We start from the raw sequence: 9451 nt of genomic DNA on the forward strand, positions 1-9451 counted from the left end.
GTAACCGCACCAAAGGGCTTCCGGTCACGAAGCAAAGACTCTCCAGATGGATAGTAGACTCCATCTCACTAGCGTACTCTTCTTTGGGCCTTCAATGCCCCATTGGAGTACAGGCCCACTCGACTAGAGGCCTCACCTCATCTTGGGCATGGTCCAGTGGTGTGTCCATCGCGGATATTTGTGAGGCGGCCGGCTGCGCCTCGCCATCCACATTTACAAGGTTTTATAACCTGGACGTCCCGGCCTTGCAGGCCAGGGTCCTTTCCGCTTGAAGAGACACGTGCTGCGTAAACAAATCTGGCAGAGAGCCCTTGGCCGTATCACGCTCAAGTTCTCTGGCATTAGTTCACCTGTTAGCTCTCGACCCCTGGGTGTCGAAGTTACAGGAGTACTCTGGAACGATAAACCAGGCCGGGTGCAACCTCAGGAAGCTCAGCCCATCCTAGCCTTGGGTTGTTGTTAACTTCTCTATTGGCATTGGTTGCTTATGGAAGTTTGATACTTTTAATCGTTCCACTACATTAGCACGGCGTGATTGTTCTATGTTGCCATAGCGTCTAAAGACAAGACGCAGTACGAGTGTAGTATCGAAAGGGAACGTACTCGCTTACTAACGTAACCTCGGTTCCCTGAGATACGGAATGAGTACTGCGTTGCTAGCCGTGCTATGTAGCTGCACGACTCAGTCGTCACTTCAGTCAAAGTAACCTGAGAATCCGGTGGCGAGCGCCCGCTTATATAGCCAGATGCCTGGGCTTTGGCGGGCTTCGTCGCCATAGGCTCGTGCAGCTCCGCTGCCGAGCCATTGGTTCGTTTTTAAATACACTGTATGAACCAATGGCCGTGCAGTTTCACTGCGTGATTGAAAAAAGGCTTCAGTTCAGGAGAAAAAAGGCTTTTTCCCATAGCGTCTTAAGACAAGACGCAGTACTCGTTCCGTATCTCAGGGAACCGAGGTTACGTTAGTAACAGAGTACGTTTTCTGTTCTGCATCAAAGGAATATTCTTATCTGTAAAAAGTTGAGGTCATAGATGATGTTGTTGTAGATTTCAACTTGTTAGGTGAAGAAGACAATGATGAATGAGCTGAATGTGCAATGATGAGCAAGTCCTTTAGAACTGTCCTTCTAAATGACTTCACTCTATCTTTAATAAAAGATGAGTGAGAGATGAGAAGGCAAAAAGTGTAATCTGATCAAGACATTTTGAGGACATAACATTGAACAAATGACAAAATAGACAACATAAAATGGCATTTTAATTTAACTTATATAATATGACATTTCTGAGTCAAACCTAAGAGGAAAGTTCAGAAGAGAAAAATGTAGGACAAGACTTGGCCTTTAAACTGGATTATGAAAAGTGGAGCGAGACCAAGGAAATTAAGAGGCAAAAATGCCACCAAAATTAACAAAACTTCACCCCAAATTCAAGATAAGGAGGCAAAAATATACCCCTGCACAATGAAATAAAATCTATTATTGCTGTCGCGACTGAAGTGCCCCAAAGAAGAGAGGGGTGGGGTAAGCAGTAGCTCATTAGCATTTAAAGAGACATGCACCGAAACGGCTCATTGTGAACAGAGCTGGTTTTCACAAGGTATAAAGGGTGTTATAAAATAGTAAAAGTGCAAAAATATTTAATAAAATATTTTAATATATTTATTAAAATATAAAAAAAATTGGCAGGGGAAAAAAACTAGTTGTTGTACATTACGGTATGTACGCATTCATTAAGTACATGAAAAACTCTATCAAAACAGTAAGACAGCTCAGCGTATTGGTTCTGTAAATTATAAATTGCTCAAACAACATGGACTCCACACACAAGGACTGCATTATTTATTCAATCTGCTGGGCTGTAGGTATATTACTGTATCAGAAGGTTAGTAACCCTGACAGAGAAAGTGAAATGTTCAGTCTCTCCACAAGCCATGAGGAACCGGAGATGTCATTACTACAGACATAATCGTAAGTTTCCGCTGTTGTTTGCTATGGGCTGTAGTTCAATGTTAGAGTGCTCTGGTGTGAAAGTGCAGTGCATTTATGGCTCATTTCAGTAACAACACTGATAGATTAGTCATTGTTTTATGTCTGTAGAGAAATTGTGTTGTAAGTGGTGCAAGTCAAGAATAACTATTTCTATTGCTCATTGTGTTAGGGCTTTGTTCAAATCACTAACCCTAAGCATTAATCTTTGTTGTGTAACTACAAAAATCAAATGATATATTGAATGATGAGGCTCGTTGAGGAGAGGTGTGCTATTTTCTAAGTGACTTTAACCTAGCAGATGATAAAACAAGAGAACAAAAACTCTAATAGTCTTACCTCCAAAAAAATTCTAGTAGTTTGGTTCAAAGATGTTGTCAAAATATTCCTTTTTTTTTTTTTAGGTAGGACTTTTCTAGGCAGAAGAACCATCTGGTTTAATAATTCCTGTGAGCGTTGAATAGTTACATCATGTATCTTTCTTGTGTACCTGTGAGTATACAAGAAAGACAAGGTTTATTTTCTTTACTGCCATTACATGTGTTGTTATGTACATGCTGCCGACATGCTGGCTTTAAATGAAAAAAGGAAAAGATTAAGATTAAGTTACACAATTACGTGTGGGCTTTATAGATTGTCACCTCATTGCTTCCTTTGATAACGGCTTACTGTAACTGTGATTTTAATGATGCAAAAGTAAAAAAAAAAAAAAACTGTTGTGGTAATCAAGATTGTCAAAAATCTTGACATGTATTTGAACCCAGAACCTTCCTTTAACTCAGGTGCATAAAATAAATTAGTCATAAGCCAGAACACATTAATGTGTCTTTCATAAAAATCTCTGACGTTTTCCATTTCTCATAACTGCTGTGGGTCCATTACTGCAGAATCCTCAATCTCTGCATTTGGAAAATATTTCTCCAGCTCTAACGCTTTCTGTATCTGTTTTTGTCAAACGCTCTGCTCCAGTCTCCATAGGTGCTGAAAGATTAATAATGCTCATTCTTTCCTCTCTAGATGACTTACCTAATGTCTTGACTTCCTGACACTGCAAAGCTGTTTTTTAATGACCCCTGTCAACACAAACATGAACGATGAGCTCATTATCTTGGTGGAAATGTTGATTATGATACTGAAATGAGCAGGACTTCCTTTCAGATATTCTGCAACCATAAATATTAACCAGTTTTATGGATCTGATTCAGCTTCAAAGTGTGTGTGTGTGTGTGTGTGTGTGTGTGTGTGTGTGTGTGTGTGTGTGTGTGTGTGTGTGCGAAAACTCATTTACACCGGTGAACGTTGTGTGTGTGTGTGTGTGGTCCAAGTACCAAGAATGCTTCATGATTTCTTCTTTTTAATCTAACAGCTTTGTCTCTCTATAGTATTACTGCATGTCAACAATTGTTTCATTTGGGTTTTTAATTTATCCTAAAGCAGGGGTGCGCCCAGTCCTGCTCCTGGAGGGCCACTGTCCTGCAGAGTTTAGCTCCGACCCCACTTAAACACACATTAATTAAGGTAGTCAAGGTCTTCAGGATTGCTAGTATTTTCCAGGCAGGTATGTTGGGATAGGATGGAGTTAAACTCTGCAGGACATTGGCCTTCCAGGACTAGGATTGGACAACCCTGTCCTAAATGTATAGGAGAAAAATCTGAGACAAAGACAACACAGTACTTCAATGAAACATACCTGTTCCATCGTTTAACACCCCCACCTCCCTTTTAACAGATTTTCATGTGGTACCTGAGTAATTTATACTTAGAAACTGAGAAAATGAGGTGTAATTTGCTGCAATAATGGATGATTAGGACAAAAATTCAGATTAACATGGAAAAGATGATTTATATCATTTTGATTTTTTGTAATTTTTTTTTTTTTACTTTAAGGGAAGTAAGGCATTTTTTTAACTAATGTTCAAAAATTAAACAACAACAATGTCACTATGAATGTACTGATTTGAGTCAATGGCTATATATATATATATACTGTATATACAGCAAAATATTCTAACTATGGTTGAGACCTTCAAAGAATTCTATGGGACCAAGGTGTAAAGATACTCTATGTATATTTAAAAAAAATAAAAAATTTTAAGCTTAAAGTAATTCTTTCATTATTTATTCACCATCATTCTAAATCCATGGGCTTTTTTTCTTATTTTAAAGATTGCAGTGATTAACAGCTTACTGGAGGGTATGATTATCAATTCAGAATAAAAGTTTGCAGGACTTTAGAAGATTTGTGATTATATTACACAAGTCATATAAGGACCATTTTAATGATACGTTAATTGTGCTTTTACATGCTTCTTGAAGCTTGAAAGCCTCAGCCGAAATTCAGTCCAATTGCAAACAAATAAGCGATCAGTACAAATGTTCAGAATTTCTCCTACCATGTTCTAAGGAAAAACAAAAGTCATTCAGGTTTGGAAAAGCATGAGGCTAAGTAAATCAAGGCAGAGTTTAAATGTTTGGGTTAGTGTTCCTTTACGTTCCATTAAGCATAAGTTAGCAATTTAAGAGCAAATTGCTTTTTTCTATAGCCACACCGATGACAGCTGTTTTTGATCAATATTAAACAATGCACCACAATAGTAATAATGCACCATTTAAGGGCTTCTCTTTCAGTTTACACCGTCTGTTGTTGACGTAAAAACAGATGCCCAAGGGTGCATCCATGTGGCACACCTTAGCATCCACCACTAGAAATCCATTGTCAACCTGCCTGAGGTTTATATATATATATATATATATATATATATATATATACGGCACACACTCCAACTCACAAGCCGTGGCCATTCAGTTTATATGAAGGTGGTGAAAAGCATAAAGCAGCTGCTCACCTGGGTTTGGGCACTTTGACGACTGGCGTCTTAATATTTCAGGAGCGCTGTGAAAGCGCCAGGCACAGCACTTTTTGGACGAGCTGTTTCCACTGCAGGCAGCTGGAGAGGAGCTTTACTGCAGCTTAATTAGAGAGGGAAGCCGTTATCAGAGCGGCAGGCAGGGAAACGAGTGCCAGGTGCAGGATCTGCATGTTTCATCATGGGCCCAGGTGGGAGATGCAGCAGCCCAGTGGAAGTGTCAAACACAATGGAGAATGAGCAACACATTCAGCAGGCGCTGATGCTTATGGGAGAATGGGTTGGTAAAGTAGGATTAGGAAGTCGAAGTGTGTGTTTGAAGGTATGAAGGGTTTTAAAATAATATTGCATAGACAGTTTTTTGCTGAATCTGAAAAGAATTGCACCTATTTGTGGGGAAGGTGCCACTGTTTCATTGTATCTAGCTAACAAAAATGAATGACAGTAACAATTCATTTGTACTCTTTGGTAATTTCATGACTTACTAATGGACAACATAACTGCAGCACACAGGCATATCATTTTAGCACCTTTACCTACCACTTCTTTTAATCAGTAGAGCTGTCCATACCGTCACGAGCACCCAGTTTCTATTTTTTGACCCCTTATCTACTTTAATTACACCAAAAACCAGCTTGTGTGCTTGTTCTTTTGTTTTTAACCATGTATAGCAATACTAAAATCATAGCAATACTAAAATAATTTTCATGTATCACTTCCAGTGTAGACTTACACATTCATAGCGGCATCTTTACATATTCCAGCTAACAGAGAATGCACCAGCTTTGTGCGTACATTAATATATATTTTTTAAATTTTCTTGACTTAACAATTACGATTTCTTAAACATACAGTAAATATTTCTTTTAACCACCAGAACATGGTATTCAAAACTGTAAACCACTAAAAGAAGACAGTCGATTACTTGTACAATTACTAAACATACTGTACATTACTAATTCTCCCACAAGTGCCTCATTGGAAAACCTCTTCCATGTTCTTCCAGTTTTGATGAGTTGCCCCTCCCACAATAAAGTCTCATTGGTCCAGATCTGGAGATTTGTTCTGATTGGCTGTGATTGTGTTTTTTGCAATATTTTTTTTTTTCACATTTAGCGTGATCAAACAAATCATTCAACACTGGAAACTTGGTTGGGTTACTTTTGGTAAGGACATAGTGTTAAAGTAACATGAAACAGCATTCAGAACCCTTTTTATTTCTGTAAAAATGACATTTTTGTAAAACGGCATATACAACAAAAAATGCATGGCATGACTAGATTTTATCCGTTGGGAATTGAAAAAGTGTATCTATGAAGTTTCTATGAATGTATTCTGAAGAATGTTGTGGTGTTTTATTTCTTAAGATATTTTATTTATTTATTTTGCAAACATTTTACACACACACACACACATACATATACATACATCTCTCTCTCTCTCTCTCTCTCTCTCTATATATATATATATATATATATATATTTAATTTCTTTAAATATCTCTGTTTGTAAGTAAGGGTGAGTAAAGAATTTAAATTTGTGAATGGAATCTTTTGGAATTGGATAAATTGCTCTCTCTGTTGGTATATTAAGATCTGATACAGTGCTAGTGGTGGAGGTGTAACATTTTAGAGTGTGTGTGGTCATAGCACAAAGGAGACAATGTGTGTTCGCTGTCAGAAGAATGCCCTGAAACTGGCATGTGAGTGAGACAGCATTATGATGTTAAATTCACACACTTCACTGAGATATACAGAGAGATTAAGACCAAAGTAATTTATTATTTAAATCAAGACCAGACATTGAACTCTTAACGTTTCAACTAAAAACTGTGATAAACACAATGCATTGGAACTGTAGACCATTGCTATTACATATTTATGTTCCTAACACTGTGAGTTTATGTGTAGCTGCCATTTGTGCAATAAATATTACTAACAAACAGGCTTGAATCAATTATTCAAGCTAACATGAGGAGTACACAGCAGGCACAGCAAGCCCGCTGCAAGCAGAACGCAGGGAAATTGGGTCAGTTTCATAACATTTTCACAGGAGTCTGCTGCCGCAACCGCCGCTGATGCGTGCAAACACTCAGATGTCAGGAAAACAAATCTACAGTCACACCAAATGGATGCATTAACACCGGCAAGGGGTCTGAAATGTTATGCGTAAAGTATAATGTAAATTAAAGTCTTGATTTAGAATAATGCCTTTCACTAAAATGTCAATCTGAATTGATTGAAATGCAGGAAGGTACTGATGTGTTTAATCACAGTAATAATTTTTCAATTTCTTCTCATATGTGCCTTTAATCTATTTCATGATTATCACAGTGTATTCTCTCAGCATGATGAATTTTATATCATGGTAACTGTATCACAAAATAGTTTTATTTTTCTTTAATGATAGTGGCTACTGAAAAAAAAAAGAGGAATTCATAAATTAATATAGCTATCAAAAAGCATCCATAATTTGTTTATTCATAAAGCTTAAATTAATCAACAGAGGTAATAATTCAAGTGTAATGTGTAATTAAACAGAATAATTAAACTGAGATATTAAATAATTACAGTGCAAAGTTCTTCATTTGTATTGTGTGCCAGTTTGATTATTTCTGATGACTTCAACCATTCAATCTGAAATGCTTTTTGTAACAGCCAGTTGGCAGAGACTATACTGAAATCAGTGGATTGTGCCTATATACAGTACTTGTTAAATTTTTGGAAACTTTATGATTTTTAAAAGTTTTAATGAATTCTCTTAAGCTAGCAAGGCTGCATTTATGTGCTCAAACATAAAGTAAAAACTCTAATTTTGTGAAATAGTATTACCATTTAAAATGTTTTCTATTGTTATATAATTTAAAATGTAATTTATTTCTGTGAGTCCAAGCTGAATTTTCAGCATCATTACTTCAGTCTTCAGTGTCACATGATCTTCAGAAATCACTCTAATATGCTGATTTACTGCTCAAGAATCTGATTCTGATTATTATCAGTGTTGAATATAGTTAAGCTGCTTGATAATTATGCAAAAACTATATTATAATCACAGCTCAACGTGAAGAACGTTGTTTGAGACATTTTCTGCTCTGTATTTTTATCTTCCTCCATGTTTCTTCACCTACTCATGTAAATAAATTAAAGCAGTCCTGCTGATTGATGGCTATGCAAATTAATTAATGGTTCGGCAAAATCTCTGACATATTTCCAACTTTTACACTTTATATATTGCCCAGCCCCACTGTGAAAGACAAAGTTGTCAAAACATTTCACTGTGGCTGAATGGTATTGCATCACTGATATTATCTGATTTGAAGGCTCACTGATCCCTTTTCGCTTCTGGAAAAGTCTTCAACATTCAGAACCTTATAGATCTCAGGTATAACAGAGCTGCCCAAGCTACAATTGAGACTCTCCTCTTTCCTCTGGTCTTTATAGCGCACATTCTTCAATATGTCTGGACTTATGTGTCCACCATTGAGTTGGGAGCGCTGGGAGCGGTGAGCCCTTGGAGGAAAGGACTCTGCCCAGCTTTTAAGACTTTAATGAACCTTTGAAAGGTGGGATCAGAAGAGTAGAGCCCAGGGGCTTATCAAAGAGAAGAGGATTTCAGCATGATCATCCGTCTCAAAGCTGGATCTTCTGCAGACCTAAACAGCCACTGTCTGCTGCACCCACACACTCACTTGCACAGCCCAGTCACTGCTATGAAAATCATAATACAGATTATTGTGCAAGATATTGATAAATATTTTTTAGCATTGCTGTGGGTTATAGTTTTTTTTTTTTTTGTGGATAGTTTGAATGAATTAATTGTGTTTGAAACCATAATATACTGTAGGAGATAAAAAGCATCTGTGAAACAAGCTATGTCAAATTGATCATGAATATGAGTTTCCATTTATGAATTTGTCCAACTAACAAACTAGGAATTGTCCTCTCACTTGACCATCATGACAACATATGAAAACAAATGGCAGTGTCTTCAGCAGCTTGGTAGGTAGCAACTTAAATATGGTTAGAAGCATCATGGCATCATAAGCGTTTCCATAGAACCTGAGTTCATTATGAAATTATTCTATCTATCTATCCATCCATCCATCCATCCATCATCTGTCTGTCTGTCTGTCTATCTGTCTATCTATCCATCTATCCATCATCTGTCTGTCTGTCCGTCCATCCATCCATCCATCCGTCCGTCCGTCTATCTATCTCATAACACAATAGGGACACAACTAACAATTATTTTGAGCCAATTGATCTGTCAGTTTTTATTATTAATCAGAACAAAACGGGAGAAATTATTTTGTATTTTATGAAAAGTGTGTGTTTTTCATTTCAGCATTATAGTGCATTAAGTTTCTGTAAGACTTGTCACTTATTCAGTGCAGTTAGCTACTGAATTAGGTCACACTTTCTTTTCAGGTCCAATTCTTGCTATTAACAAACCATTAACTATGACTTTTGCCTCAATAAACTCCTAATTTGCTGCTTATTAATAGTAAGGTAGTTGTTAAGTGTAGGTATTCGGGATTAGGGATGTGGAATACGGTCATGCAGAATATGTGCTTTATAAGTAATAAACAGCCAATATG

The 9451-nt window shown here is 37.1% G+C and overlaps 1 protein-coding gene across 2 annotated transcripts in view; it reads right to left on the minus strand.

The window, feature by feature from the left end:
* LOC107655876 (uncharacterized) overlaps positions 1 to 4965 on the minus strand; it is a 33106-nt gene extending 28141 nt beyond the window's left edge. Inside the window, exons 1-3 of one of the 2 annotated variants that reach the window (XR_001630499.1) lie at positions 4835 to 4965; positions 3015 to 3061; positions 2332 to 2478 (exon numbers count right to left, since the gene is read on the minus strand). The gene's annotated coding sequence lies outside the window, so the exon portion shown is untranslated. Of the gene's footprint in view, positions 1 to 2331; positions 2479 to 3014; positions 3062 to 4834 lie in introns of those variants that run through there. The other variant, XM_016443486.1, reaches the window with a different exon arrangement.
* Positions 4966 to 9451: the final 4486 nt, after the last annotated feature.

Source organism: Sinocyclocheilus anshuiensis, unplaced genomic scaffold (genome assembly GCF_001515605.1).
Source record: "Sinocyclocheilus anshuiensis isolate Anshui unplaced genomic scaffold, SAMN03320099.WGS_v1.1 scaffold1309, whole genome shotgun sequence".
Taxonomy (NCBI): domain Eukaryota; kingdom Metazoa; phylum Chordata; class Actinopteri; order Cypriniformes; family Cyprinidae; genus Sinocyclocheilus; species Sinocyclocheilus anshuiensis.